Source organism: Protopterus annectens, chromosome 17.part0 (genome assembly GCF_019279795.1).
Source record: "Protopterus annectens isolate FY-2018-M chromosome 17.part0, PAN1.0, whole genome shotgun sequence".
Classification (NCBI taxonomy): Eukaryota; Metazoa; Chordata; order Ceratodontiformes; family Protopteridae; genus Protopterus; species Protopterus annectens.
In genome coordinates, this window is record NC_056751.1 from 276,551,526 (window position 1) to 276,568,143 (window position 16,618).

Consider the following 16,618-nt stretch of genomic DNA (forward strand, 5'->3'; position numbering starts at 1 on the left):
TTCTCCCACTTTTTCCTGCTCTCCTCCTTTTGTTGGACTTCCTGGACTTCTGCATTCCACAGTCAGCTTTCCTTATATACCTTATTTCCATACCTGGCTCAACCACATATCTGTTCTGCAGTCCTCATGCATACTGTTATGAGGTGGTGGCAGTCTTCAACTCCACCCATTTCCTCATCATCTTGGAGTGCTAGAGTCCTGAGTAATTTCTGGAACAGTTGTACTTTTTCTCCAGTTAACTTCCAGGTCATCAGCCTGATCTCTGTTGACCTTATTGCCTTCTCAAACCACTGCTTGCAGCTGATAGTGGCAACCAGTGGTTTATGCAGTAGGTGAACTGTTTCACTGGGGATGGCTTTGCAATCATTGATTCTACCCCAGTGCCATCTCCTTACTAGGAGGAAGTCTAAGTTGCATGTTGGCCACTCTTGTGTCTGTCTGTCTTTCTGAACCATGTTGGCTACTAACAAGTCATTTGGCAGACAGAAGTCTAGAATGGCTTCTCCTTTATTCTTTCTTGTAGGTTATCCATAAAGAGATTTCAACAGTGTACCACAGGATGGAGGTTAGATAGATCCAGACTATGAATGGTCTGTTCACCTAAATTCCATATGTGGGAAAAACATGAGGGCAATCTAAAGAAAGTGCAAGGACATCAGTTCATATACAAAAGTAGCAATAGCTGGTCAAAACTGATCCAGTTTTATGACTGGGTTACATAAGAATAAGACAGCGGAGTATTCATAGGTGTGGTCTACCTACATTTTACCAAGGCCTTTGACTCATCCCTGCACAGATGACTGCCGAGAAACCTGAAAAGCTTGGAGCCAAGCTTAACGCTCCTACCCCAGAAATTATAGCAGATAAAAACCCAGAAGAAGTAGCCAATACCTTTAACACTTTCTTCACTGATACTATCCAAACCCTAGCTAACCAACTATCCACCATAGCCTCCACTGCTACAGAACTCACTCCAAAACCCCTTCAGACCTTCCACCTACAACCAGTCTCCACTTCCTCCATTAGATCCTTACTTCAAAAACTTAAACCATGCACCCCCTCTGCAGACCTCCTGCCAGCTGAATACTTACAAATAACTGCAGAAGACATAGCTTACCCCATCTCTATACTTATTAATATCTACAATTCCTCAATATGGAAAATATCATATGTAATCCCACTTCACATCCACTGACTTATCAAACTACCGACCTATAGCCATAATGTCACCACTAGCCAAAATCATGGAAAAATGCCTACACACACAACTCATTCACTATCTTACACAGAATAATCTCCTCACCAACTCTCAACATGGCTTTAGACCCAATCACAGCACTACTACAGCTCCTCTCTTTTACAGATATAATAAACAAAAAGAACAATAAAAATACATCTTCTGCACTCTTTCTAGATTTATCAAAGGCCTTTGACATGGTAAACCACCGACTACTCCATGATACCCTAAGAAACCTCCACCTGGATAACTTAACCCTAGACTGGTTTCAGGCCTATCTCTCTGGTAGGAAGCAAGCAGTACTTTGGCATAATAAGCTCTCCAACCTCCTTCCAAATACCATTGGAGTTCCACAGGGTCCATACTGGGTCCACTTCTCTTTTCAGTCTTTATTAATGACCTTCATAAAGTTATCCCTGAGGCCACCTGTATTCAATATGCAGATGACTCGACATTAATATGTTCTGACAAATCCCTTGACAAACTACTATCTAACACCCAAAGCTGTTTCACAGCAATCAACTAATTCTGAATCCAAAGAAAACCAAATTATTACTCTTCCATCCTACCCAAAACTCCCAAACACTGCCTTTACCATACAATCCAATAATGGGACAATTATCTCCCCAGGCCTTTGTCTTGAAACTATAGGGGTGACCATTGATAATAAAATTAATCACACCATTAAGACCGTTAACAAGAAAGTGGGGTCACTATACAGAATCAAATCCTTTCTAACACCAAATGCAAAAGTTACCCTAGCTCGCCAGCATTTACTCTCTACCCTTCTATCCATTATTTACCAACCTTAACAAATCAGACCTAAATAAACTATCATGCTCCTACAACCATATAGCCAGATTTGCAACTGGTAAACCATATAGAACTCATCATTGTATTAACCTAAAATATCTTGGCTGGTTAGAACTCCCAAACCTTCTTCAACTAAACCAACTCATTGAGGCATTCAAAATACTCAAACACCCTGAAAAGTCCCCAGCACAAATTAATCATACCATACACCAATCTAAATAGTCTTGTAGAACACTCATTCAAACAGTCAAATCCTTCAACTCTGGAGGAGATGCATACTCCATTGGTAAGTTATGGAACTCCTCCCACCTATTATTACCACCATTACCTCCCTACCCCAATTCAAAAAGTCTTACCCACCATCTCCAGTCTCATTGGCTTTGCCAATGCTCATATCAGATTAACATTTTTCTACATTGCCTACTGCCTTTCTCATCTATCAACTAATCTCCTTCCTGTTGTACTCTCCGGATCTTCTCTATTACCCCTATAATAAATCTTGCTACCTGCTCTATACTTCCTAACTCCTTTCCCCCTCTTTATCTAGTTAGACTATCTAGTATAAGTAAATTTCTCTTTGCCTGTGCCCATCTTCTCCTAATAATGTCTTGTCTATGTATACTATCTAGAAACTATGTTGGTTATTACAATATGTATTAATATGTACCCATCTTACCCTGTATGTAATTTTACTCTATATGTGGAGCTTTTCTCCCCGGGCCTCCGCTGAAAATGGACATATATCCAGTCGGATTCTCCCGGTCAACAAATGTAAAATAAATAAAATAAATAAATAAAATAAATAAAGAATAGAACTGCTGCACAGCGGATGCATTGAGTCAGGGGCTTGTGGGAAAGAGGACAAAATCAAAATAAGTCAAGTGACAACTGGTTTACCATAAGGAATAGTTCAAAAGCTTGTGTTTGAAGTGAACAGAATGCAGAACATGTGCAGAAACACTGTTTTGCTGATGAAACAATTTTAGCTGAAACAGGTGAGGATGGGAGGGTGGATACAACAGGCTAAGCAAAGTTTTGGAAAGGTTAACAGATAATGTGGAAGCAGAATTACAAATGCAAAGTACTACCATTTGAGCCACAGTAACTCTGGTGTGAAGTATTGGTGAAAAATGCAGCAACAAAATCAGGATAACAACACTTGGACTGGATCATCAACAATAAAGTGAGAGGGCGGTGTCAGCAGTCAAGACCTTACAGAAGTCCATGAAAACCACATTCACAAACTCCATATTTCAGCTTTGTGGTTTTTCAGTCTCAGAACTGCAAAATGCTAGACTATCAGTTGTTTTTGACAGTGAAGTCAAGCAGGTTTGGGCCCCAAAATTAGATATTCTATAGAAGACCATAATCCTTTCACTAGAGAGCCTCTTAATCACATTCTTGGTCACAGAAATTACCTTCACTGATCCTTCAACAACTCTTGTCCTGTAATTTGGTATCTCCACACTGGCCTGAGATGTAATAAAGATTTCAGAGAGTGTTTCTGCATCTGAAGTTGCTAAGGTTGTGTGTGTTCTATCCTTTATCCCAAGTCCTGTGTATGGTCCTCCTGTAAATTGCTAATTTTTTACTACCTCCTCCATCACTGTTGATAATGGGTAAATGATATCCAATGCATACATAATAACTGTAAACCTTACAATAAAACTCTCTTAACTCCAGTCTCACATAATAGAATTGCTGGTCTCTATGTATGCTAAAACATATAATTTCTATATAATATTTATTTATTTGTATGCAAATAGTCAATTACCAGCAAATGCAGGCACACTGCAAGTTTGAAAACTTCTGCCCACTGTGTCTGGGTTGTAGCTTAAAAGGGTCCGTTTACAAAGTCCGCCTACATGGTCATCAAAACAGTATTTAATATATAAATTGAACCATTTGCCCTTTTCTATTCTTCAATTACCTTCTACCTTTTCAAGCACAATACTTCTTCCTTTCCTTGTGAGCACTAAAATAAGGAATACCTTCAAAATGTCTGTGTTCTTAACTATAACCCACTTCATCTCTTGATCAAAATGTTTAAGGCGTTATCCCCATGAAATGTACCACCAAGCTTCTCTCCGTCTATGCTTTCCACCCCTCAGCTAGTTTCTTCTCCAAACTAGCCAAGGCCTTGCGCGTGTTTTTAATCACTTCTCTTAGTCTCTATATGTCCTTTCTTCATATTTTAATTCTTTTCCCTTTTTAAATGCTTTCTTCCTTTTTGAGTAGTGCTTTGACCTCCCTCCTCAGCCACTTTCATTTCCTGAACATTATCTTTCTTTTTCTAGGGTATACATCCAAATGTACTTCAGAATAATGCTTATGCATTAAAATTCACTGTGTGTAGTTTCCCCCAGCAGGCTTACTAGATGGAATTTTGTCATTTTTTTTTCTAAAACTTTTTTTTCTGCTAACTCCTATTGTTATCATTATACGGTGTTCACACTACTGTTTTTATATTTGCCAGAAGACTGTTTTCTTTGGGCCTAAAGATGCAGCATGATTATTTTGTTAAGCTAGTAGCCTAGAAACAAGGAAAGACGGCACAGTAAACTAGATGAGGCTAGTCTGCTTTTTTATGGTAACTAGTAAAAAGGATCAGGGTTTAGCAACATTTTTAAGATTATGACAGACTCAAAGTATAGTGATTGATGCTCATGTTTGAATGGAAAAAGTACAAAGGAGTTACCACCCTATCATCCCATTCTAAAATCCTTGAGAAATGTACTCACTCTCTGCTTATGAAACATAAAACCAAACACAACCTCCTCTGCAATGCCCAGCATGGTTTCAGGCCTAATCACAGCACTATTGCTGTCCTCCTCAAATTCATCAACATAGTAAACCAATTAAGAAATGAGGGCAATCTTGTTTCTTCACTTTTCCTTGATGTCTCCAAAGCATTTGCCACAGTATCACATCAAAAGCTCCTTGCTGAACTTGCAACTCTAGGTCTCATTTACCCATCCCTTTCCTGGTTTTACAGTTATTTATGCAGTTGTCAGTCACCAACTAAATGACCACAAAACCTTTCAGCATTTCAACCAACCTCTGTTGGTATTCATCAAGGGTATACTCAGCCCTGTTCTATTTAATATTTTCATGAATATACTTCATACAGCTACAACACTTGCCACTGTCTTAAATTATGCCAAAAATGCAACCTTTGTCTACTCTGCCCCATCCATAACAAAATTACAGGAAATTACTCAAAAAAATCTTTCATTGAGATGAAATACTGCTAAAAAATTCTAACTTGCTGCTTAATGCAAAACAAAGAAAAAAAAAAAAAGCTTATGTTATTTACTTCAAAACAACTCCTTAATCAGAAACACACATCTCGGGCAACCACAAATGTGATCAACACATAGTTCATTCCATCAGGAACTCATCAAAAACGTGTATATATATATATATATATATATATATATATATATATATATATATATATATATATATATATATATATATATGGGATATGGGGCTACTTCATTAGGATGAAAACCCACTTATCCGACTTTCAAAAGAATGAGATGAAAAACCTTAAACTCCAGAAAACCGACCACTTGTAACACAGACAGATCACAAGGGTAAGTAACTGCTTGGCCATTGTGTTGACCTTTGCCCCTTACCTCCATAGTAGTGCAATCTCCTACATGGGTGGGTTTTCTTTGCTTTGGTTTTAGTGTATTTGTGGGGTTGAGCAAGTGGTTACTTACCAGTAGTGATCTGTCAGTGTTCCCAAGCGTTTGGTCATTTGGAGTTTAGGGTTTTTCATCTCATTCTTTTGAAAGTCAGGTAAGTGGGATTTCAGTCTACTGAAGTAGATTATGTGTATATATGTATATATATATATATATATATATATATATATATATATATATATATATATGTATGTATATATATATATATATATATATATATATATATATATATATATATATATATATATATATATATATATATATATATATATATATATATATATGGGTCTGGTTCATTTCACTGAAAATACATTGTTGAATTTCATGTCACCAAGACCAAATCACAGAAAGCACATTTCGCCGAAAACTCATTTTGCCGAAAGCACATTTCACTGAAAATATTACTGGCAGTGTATATGCCCTTTTCCCCACTGTAGTGCAATCCTGGAGTTAGAATATATAGTAGGGGTGTGGGGGGGGCAGCCTCCACATTGGGGGTTGTGAGGGACATAGCACCCAACCTAGCTTGTTTTATACTATGCAGTTTCTATTATGAGGGTAAGTTAGAACTTTTTACTCAAAGTATGTGTGGGGCTGTGCCCCCCACACTCCCTACTATATATTCTAACTCCAGGATTGCACTACAGTGGGGAAAAGAGCATATAGACCGCCACTACTATTTCCAGTGAAATGTGCTTTTGGCAAAATGAGCTTTCGGTGAAATGTGCTTTCAGCGATTTGGTCTTGCTGAAATAACATTCGGTGAAAAGAACCAGATCCATACATATACATATATATATACATATATATATATATATATATATATATATATATATATATATATATATATTATATTATATAAAACTAAACTAGCCTCTTGCTACTACAAAATAGTTAAGTTTGCAACAGACAACCTTATAAAGGACATCACTGCCTTGACTTAAACTGGAACTCCCAAAGCTGTTGACATACTCATAAGTAACCATTGCCAAAACCTATCATACATCCCAGACAAATGCCCATCATTACAAAATACTCTACTGTACTATTTATCCACTAGAGACCTTCATTTTAACAGTAAACTCTTAATGTCCATCAGTACGGCATTCAACACTGCTGGAGACTCTCTCTACTCTTATTATGTGTCAAAACCCCAGAATTAAACCCCACACAGTTAAAACAGATTGAAAACTTAAATAGATTCAAAAGTTTGCTTAAATAGCATCTATGCCAAAGATGGCTCTGTTCTTCCTGCTCACATGAGTAACTTTACTCAAGGAGTACTTTTCTCTAACTCTTACAGCCATTTTGCTTGTAAATATCTTGTACCTTATCACGCCCCCTCATACTGCACTCATTTCTAAAACTCTTACTTTCCCTCATTCTCTCACACCCCACCACTAAATACTATCCCCTCTTCTGACTTCCTGCTCATTCCCACAATTTCTCCTTTCATGTCTCTCATCATTAATTTTAAAACTGCATTACAACTTGCCTGTCTCTAAATTATTACTAACCTCAAACACCTCAGTCTGATCTTTTCCCTGCAGCCATCATGATATAAATGCATTAACTGCTAATGTATTTCTATTGTATTTTATTTTTCTATTCAATAATTAACCAGTTTATGTTAATTTCTTTTCGTATTAAGGTGCTATCTTTATGTAAGACATATTGAAAAATCATGTACTGCCTGCTCACACCCTTGTTCTCCCCTCCCCTTCCCTGTTTATTACCTTAAGACAATCCCAGAGTTAATAAATATTACCTGTGGCAGGCACCATTTGTAAAACTACAATCCACTCTGCTACAGGCTCCATGAAGGCTCAGTGTCTCTCCAGTAAGTGTTTTACAACTGTAAATGCCTATTTATGTTGAATTGTATTAGACATTTTACAACTGTATATGTTTATGTTGAATTTCAAGCCTGTACTCCAATCTGCTTACTTACACTATCAGACTGTTTACCCCACTCATAGGACCAAAAACTGGGACTGGGTTAGCCCAGCTACGCTCGGGCTCGCTTCGCTCCACTCCCTGCCCCCTTATCCCACCCGCCCCCACTGTGTCTACATTTATAGCCACTAGGCCACACCCTTACTTCCTCTCCAACCTACACAACTTCCTCTCCAATTCCCCCCCCACCACTTTACTGTTTAACCACTACTATTCCTCTGAAGCACATTGACCCAACCCATTGATGACATATAACATGTCTATAAATAATTATAAACTCCTTCCTCTTATCTTACCACTCTTAATTCTGCCATACTTTCTTACTAGCTATGAAAATCTCACATTCGTAGGTTTCTCATATCCAAAATGCCAAACCAAGACCCCCCTACCTCCACTGACTGCGGAACTTGCCCACTACTACACTACCCCAAAAATTATAAATTCCAACCACTTGCTTCTAAAAAAAACACTCCAATCAACACCAAAATCCAAATATGAACTAAAACTACTATTCAAAGTTATTAGACTAATAGCGTATCTAAGAAAAAACATAACCAAAGATGGGGACATCCATCCTAATCCAGGCCCAACCTCAACTCAAAATCCTACCAGCCCACCACTCTCCCACCGACTGGTCAACTCCCTCCTAATATGCCACTTAAACATTAGAAGCCTAAACAATAAGATACATAGCCTGCATGCTGTACTAGCCACATACCTTCCCAACATAATGTGTCTATCTGAAACATGGCTCTGGCCATCAACCAAAGACAATGAGATCAGGCCTCCTGGTTACAATATACTTAGGGCAGACAAAGAGGAGGTGGAATAGCCGTCTTATATAATAGCACACTTAACATCATAACTAACTCTATACAACCACCCCAGGTCTCTAACGCTGAAATACTAGCTCTAAAAATTCTACTAAATAATCATAAGGGCATTAACCTAATTGTCACCTATATTCCCCCTGGGAACAATGTAGAAACACTAGAGGTCATTCTACATTGGATAGCCAACAACTACCCTCAAGAAACCATTGTCCTGGGCGATGTTAATATTGACTGGAACCAATGCACAGCACAGTCCAACCCCATCCCTGTTAACCTACATGGATTCTCTCAGATAATATCATCTACCACACGTACAGGTAACAATAACCAAAAATAGAGTATACTAGACTGGATACTCACCAACAGTCATCCCCAGAACTATATGTCTGGAACTCTCCCTAATGATCTTAGTGATCACCTGCTCACATACATCATGAAAGACACAATTAATTGTACAAGCTTACCTATTTATAGGTCTATCAGATCCAAGAAAAACTTTGACCCAACTAAATTTCAACTTGAACTCAAATCATGTAACTGGACAAAACTAAAGTTCCTTCCCCTTGATGAGGCAGTGTCATCATTTAACAATTCATTCCTTACTATACTTGACTGCATGCCCTAAACGCTCAATAAGAATTAAAACTCAACTAGCACCCTGGCTAACAACAGACACCAAAACCAAAATAACAACTAGAGAAAGCGTGGGATAAATGACACACTACCAAACTACCCCTAGATCGTATCAAATTCCAACAACTTAGAAATGAGACTAAAAAAGCCATCATACTAGATAAGAAAAATTACTTCTACAATCTGCAACATAAACATCAGAATAACCCTCAAAAGTACTGGGCAGGCATAAATAAACTTCTCCAACCAGGCAAATCCACTACTCCGACCCCAGGAACATTATCTGACAAGAGCCGAGAAGATATAGCCAATTCATTCAATACTTTCTTCACAGAAACCATCCAGTCATTAGCTAACCAACTTTTTCTTCCCCACACTTCTATAAACATTATACCCGACTCACCACTCTCTTTTAACTTCCAGCCAGTGTCCACATCCTTTATCAGATCCCTTTTGAAAAAACTGAAGCCAACCACCCTTTCAGCCGATCTTCTGCCGGCTGAATACCTGCAAATTGCTGCAGATGTCGTAGCCTACCCTATCTCAATCCTAATTAACAGAACCATAACAGAGGCCTCAATCCCCTCAATTTGGAAAATATCCTATGTTATTCCACTCCACAAAGGAGGTTCATCCACAGAACTATCCAACTATAGACCTATAGCCATACTATCACCACTTGCCAAAATTATGGAAAAGTGCATGCACAACCAACTAATGCTCTGTCTAACCCAAAATAAACTACTCACAGACTCTCAACATGGATTCAGACCCCATCATAGTACAACCACTGCCCTCCTCTCTTTTACTGAAAACATTAATCTTAACCGGAATAATTAAAAAATATCCTCCGCTCTCTTCCTGGACCTATCGAAAGCCTTCAATATGGTAAACCATCAGTTACTTCTATATACTTTAAAAACCCTGTATCTAGATACTCCAGCCCTTGACTGGTTTCAAGCTTACCTCACTGGGAGACAACAAGCAGTAATGTGGCAAAACAAGCTCTCCTCCCTACTACCAAATACCATAGGAGTTTCTCAAGGTTCCATATTAGGACCTCTCCTCTTTTCAGTCTTCATAAACTACATCCAAACACAGTCATCCCTGAAGCCACCTGCATTCAATATGCAGATGACTCGACTATAACATGTTCCAATGCCTCTCTTGCAAATCTACTAACTACCACCCAACATAGCTTCACCAAAGTCAAAAACTGGCTTGCCAACCATCTCCTGATCTTAAATCCAAACAAAACCAAGTTACTTCTCTTCTACCCAACCAATAGATCTCTGACTGAAAACTTCATTATAAAATCCAATAATGGGACCATCATCTCCCCAGACACCTATACAAAGCTATTAGGGGTAAACATTGACAATAAACTCAGATTTGATATACATATCAACCAAGCCATTAAGTCAGTCAACAAGAAACTTGGGACCCTATATAGAATTAAAGCCTTCCTTACCCTGAATGCCAGGGCAGCCACAGCCCGTTCACACCTTCTCTCTACCCTACTATATGCCTCTCCTGTCCTCACTCACCTTAACAAATCTGATCTGGCCAAGCTCTCATCCTGCTATAATCACATTGCCAGGTTCGTTACAGGCCTACCCTACAGAACACACCACTGTACTAACCTGAAAAAGCTTGGATGGATAGAATTCCCACACCTTCTTCACCAGTCCCAACTCATAGAGGCCTTCAAAATCCTTAAACAACATGAGAATACCCCAGCACTAAAAAACGTAATGACTCCCTACTCCAATCTAAGCTGCCTTCGCTCAGCAAACAGACTCCTTGTCCAAACAACTAAATCTCTCAACCTAGGTGGTGAAGCGCTATTTGCCAACACCACTGGTAAAATATGGAACTCTCTCCCAAATAACATCATGCTTGCAACTTCTCTAAGTCAATTCAAAAATAGTCTAAAACTCCACTTCAAGTCACACTGGCTATGTCCTTGCTCAAACCCAGACTAGCTCTGTGCCATTAACTAAAACATAAACAACTAGCTAAGATGATAAGTACTTTGTATACTGTGATAAAGAAATATGTATCCTGTCCAACTCTATGTCATTATACTGCCTACCATCCTTGCTAATATGTTATTAATGTTACATTTGTAGTAATCTCAGAAATAGTAATGGCAGTCTTGTACTTGTATGTAAATAGCCTATGTTTTTGTTAAGTTCTTTCAGCTCATTTACTGTACCTAATTATCAATGTAACTCTGTTGGAGCTTTTCTCCCCAGGCCTCCACTGAAAAAGGACATGTATCCAGTCGGACCATCCCAGTTAACAAATGTAAAATAATAAAATAAATATAAATAAATGTAAATAAGCTTATGTATAGATGTGCTTACCCTGCATTTATAAATGTGCATCATGTGTAAAATGTGGAGCTCTTCTCCCCGAGCATCTGCTGAAAATGTATTTTCCACAGCTGGATATTTCCTAGTAAACAAAGACAAATAAACAAACAACTAATAAAGTCAGTTAGGCTTGAAATGGCCTATAATGGTAGCTAGCCTAGTACACCTATGAATTAATTGTGTCTACTATCTTGAGAGGTATTTAGTCCAGAAAGCCCTAAAACGCCCTAAAACATCCTAAAGTTCATACAAAGAAATGAACTGTATTGTTTTTAGGGCAGGGGCCTAAAAGTGTTTTGTCTTTCTACAGAAAAGGAGGTGAATATCTCATCTCAGGAAATATCCTTCAGTGGAGGAGATGGAAAGGACAGCATAAAGTGATGGACGTAAGGGGGGTGACAGGTAGGCTGATGCAAGGATGAGATGACTGACAGTAAATGTAGGATGCAAAGGATAGTCGTTTTGCCTGTACGGTTAGACACACAGTCTTATCACTAAAGAAGGGATTGGTAAAGCAGTCTCAATAAGTACATTGTATGTTTATTTGGAAAGGGAAGAATCAGGGGATAGGAAATTAGTGAATTTAAGAAAGGAAGTACCATGAGATTTTATCACTTATGATTACAGTCGATATGTGGTGGTAAATCAGAATAAACAGATCATGGAGTGGAAGGCTTGTAACTGGAATAAGAAGCTGGTAGAGAGGATGGAGTTAGGGTTTAGATATGAAACATACCAATGGACCTCACACCACAAGTTCCAGGCCAGATGAATTTACTCAGTTTAGTACACAAGTTAACAGCAAAACTTCAAACTAATACCATTAAGAGGAAAGAGAAGTGTCAGTTGCTCTTAATGGTTTTAGAGTTTGAAGTTTTGCTGTTAAAAAAATAACTTCTGCAGTAAAAGTTATTTTAATAAATCAGTCTATGCACTAAACTGAGTGAATTCATCTGGCCTGGAACTTGTGGTGTGAGGTCTGGTCTGTTCTACAGTGTGGTACTTTAACATACCAATGGAATTCTGGAGGGCAGAGAAGCTACAGACGAGAGAGTGAAAATGGAACTTGGGGTCATGGCACCACTGATGTAGATGAGAAAGGGAAAAAGAAATGCAATGGTTGCTGGTTTTGAAGTAAGGTCTGAATTAGGTAACCAATAAATCCTTAAAAAACAAGGAGTCTGGAAGAATGTTGTCATAGTATATTAAAAGTATGGGGTATTTATGGGGAGCTGGCAAGGGCTAATGTTGCTATGGAGGAGAGAAGCCATGAAAAGAAAATAATAGGAGTGAGATGATGAGGAATAATGTGCAGGAGGAAATAAATTACATGACAGAAGAGGTAGTGCGGTTCATTTACAGACAGGGGTGGAGCCATAGTGCTATGACTAGGGAGAATGGGTGGGATGGTGTCAAATAGGACTTTGTTGTGAAAACAAGTTTGGACAAGTGTGGCAACCTGCAAGGTGCTGATGAACGTAGGGCGATTCTTTTATATCTTAATGCATCTCCTTCACAGACTGTATCCGATATATTTATATATAGATACATTCATATAAAACCAATGGGAAAAATACACAATATATTTACCATAAAGCGTATCTACAAATACAAAGTGCACAGCTTTTACCAGTGCAGTCCATAACTCTCAGCCATCCAGATTATCACACAGCATTCAGATTTTGCCTCATACGTTTGGTCTGTCCTCATAAAATTTGTGATTTTCTAGATTTTTGTGGCAAATCAGTGAGGATTCAGTTCACAAAAGAGGACAAGTATTTGAATTTCAGACTTCCTATCATTAAGAAAATTGATAGTAACACAAAACCTTTTATTCTAGAAACTTTTTTAAATTTATAAGACCAATATTTAAAATGTGTTCATATTTTTAGGGCTTCATCCCCCCATTATTTTTGGATTAGTCCAGATTTTTGTGCTAAGAAGTGAAGAGCTATAGTCCAGTCCCTTTACCAACACAGCCTTTGAATGTCTTAAGGCTTCTTTGTAGTGAAATTAGAGATGTCATATGACCCTGGTTAGATTAATTAGAAAGGGGAAGAACTGGCAGTTAATGTTTAGCAGGTACAATCAACAGGAAACACATTTTTTTTCTGAGAAGGATAGCTGATTTAAGTAAAAGTGGAAGATACAAACTAGATGTAAGAGTCCACTCCCTGTTAATGATATTATGAGTGTCCACTTCCTGTTAATGATATTATAAGAATCCACTTCTTGTTAATGATATTTGGCAAACCAGTTTGATTTGATTATTGTTTAGGCAGATTTCATGGGTAGAAAAAGCACTGCCAGTAGTTGGAATAGTGACCCAAGAATGAGGAACTCTAGAGTAAAAAAGTACAGTTTTGTACCTACCATAAATGTAGATGTTCGAGGATCCCATTGCTGCAGTCCTAACTATTGGGTATTCCGGTATCCCAGCGACCAATACCAGAGACTACAGATCGCCGTCAGGGCGCGCAGGACTGGCGCTGGGGCACGTCAGGTCACTAATCTAAATGCGCACACGTCATATCAGTCTTTCTTTCTTTTAGATGCTAAGAAGACCCAAGAAAAACAAGGCCAAAAAATACCTGCAAAAATATTACAAAATATACAAGAATATAATATATAAATAACAAAATGTAACCTCACAACCACCACAACAGGGGAAGGAGACAGGAGGGAGGGAGGGCAATGGGAAATTTCTCAGGCAGCAATGGGATCCCCGAACATCTAAACTGTACTATGTTCTTGTCTTTTCCTGTCTTCTGCTGTAGTCCCTGCCTAACTAACTAATGGAAGGAAGAAGGTAAAGGAGCTGGCAAATCATAAAGAAATCATAAAGAAGCAGGAGCTGACAACAAACAGCTGTGGCAAAACCAGCCCTAGACTTAGTGATAGGAGATAGATAGAAGGCTCAGTGAAGTATGCACTGCTGCCTCCTGCTGCTCCAAAATAGTCTTAGTTGCCACCCCCTTACCCCACTTGGTGGCAGAAGCCTGAGTGGCATGGCCCCTAGTGGAATGAGGCCCAATCCCAGCTGATGATCTCTTGCACTGAATGGAATAACAAAATGCAATGCAAAAAGCCAATCCACCAGGGAATAAAAGAGGCTTGAAACAAAAGCTGAAGAAACAAACAACAAACAACATCAAAAACTTAGTCCTTGCTTAAAACACAACGATTAATTGCTAAATATCTTAGAATTGCTCCTGTGCATCTCTGCATTGTTTAAAATCTTTTTCCTAGTCTTTTTGGAAATAAGTAAAAAGTAGGCAAAGAATAGTTTGGTTTTAAGCACACAGTAAGTACCACCTTAGGCAAGGAATAGAAAATAGGTGAATACTCTACCCTTATAAAATGGAAAATCAACACCCTTCATGGGTATTGAAGCCCCAGAAAAGCAGTCTTCTCTGAAACAAGTATCAGAAGAAGCAGTAGATGATCAGAAAGTAAGTTGATCAGCAGGAGCCCGCACAATCAAAAGGTTGAAGTATAGTTTTTCCAAAGGGGTCTTATATTCTTAAGTAGGGAGTGACAGCTGGGGGGATCCAATAACTCAGTGCCCTCTTAAAGAGCGTTTCACCAAAGGGATCTCAAAGCAGTGGGTAATTTTCAGGGTACTCCAAAATTGCTGCTGCAATTTGAATCTTAATGGAACAAGGACAACCTTTGTCAATCCTACTCAGTAAGGTATTGAAGAGCCACACTCAAATTTTGCTCAGAAACCTGCAAATTTCTTGAAGACTCCAAAATAAAAATCTCTTCCATTTCTCTGACATTTTCCAGTGACTGCCATCCTTCTGAGATGATATCAAAGGAATCAGGTGCCACTTGTTAGTTGAGTTAGAGTGGCTGAGTGGTACCACAGATGCCATAAGGCTGTGAGATATGTCAAGAGATCCTTGACCTCGATGCTTCACGATCTTTTCCTTCTGATTCGATTAACTAGGGCAGAGGAGCCAAAGGCATAACACACCAGACTCCTTCCAACTGAAAGACGTCAGTTCCAGGAGTCACTGAGCTATCAAAGGCCCCCTTGGAAATACTGTGGCAGCTGGTAATAGTACCTTGAAAGAAGAGCAGGAGGAAAGGAGGTTCCCCAGCAACTTTGGTAACTGAAAAATTGAGTGCTGTCAGAGTTCCAACCTCGTGGGCAAGCCATTGAATGTCTGTGGTACCATTTGCTAAGGTGTGAAGGATGGTGTAGTAGCGGAAGTTTGAACAGATCTGTCTGCAGTTCCCCATGACACCTGTCAATTTTTGAAATACATGAGAGGAGTTTCCACTCTTAGGGATCCATGGTTGTGGTGTTTTGTGCTCATAGAATCAACACTGCCCCAAGTTAGCAAGCAAGCTTGAAGAGTCTGTTGCTGAAGCAGTGCTTCCACATCTAAGTTGGCGTGTAGATGCTCCTTGCTGGCAGATGTTTGTCCTGACAGTGTGCTTGTCTTTTAATGACAACCAAGTTGTTGTCTGTCTAACTCAAGCAAAGTTGTAAATGCAACTGTCGGGCTCTCATCTCCATCAGCGTTTACTGGACATCCCTGAGCCCACAGGCCAAATAGATTTTGAAGCGGCTGGCCTGAGCCTTGTATTCCGTCCCAGCCCCCCTGTGTCCATACATTTTGAGCCTCCATTGTAGAATGAGATAGTGCTTGACTGCCTCTGGCGAGAGAATGATGCCAACCCTGGGGCTTTTGTCCTCTTCCAAGTATTCAGCACTTTGTGTCCAAAGATTATTTCTTTTTGCGATAGACCTCTTTTGTTAAAGAGGGTGCTGTCATCTGCCATTCAGTCTCCATTGTGCTAGAAAGTTGCCACACCCTATATTGTATGCTGGCTGACCCTTAGATGCTCACAGAATTGAATGCCTAGTTAATGAAGTAAAGCATGTTCTGTATGAGGTCTAAGGCCTTTCTTGAGCCAGAATCAGGTGTCGCTCAAGTATTCAGTCCGACTTTTAAAAGCCATCTGGGCTGCTGTAGCTGAGCTCACCACTTGTGAACCACACACAGAATAGTGGTTTCCAAAGGGCAATATTTGAACCACAGG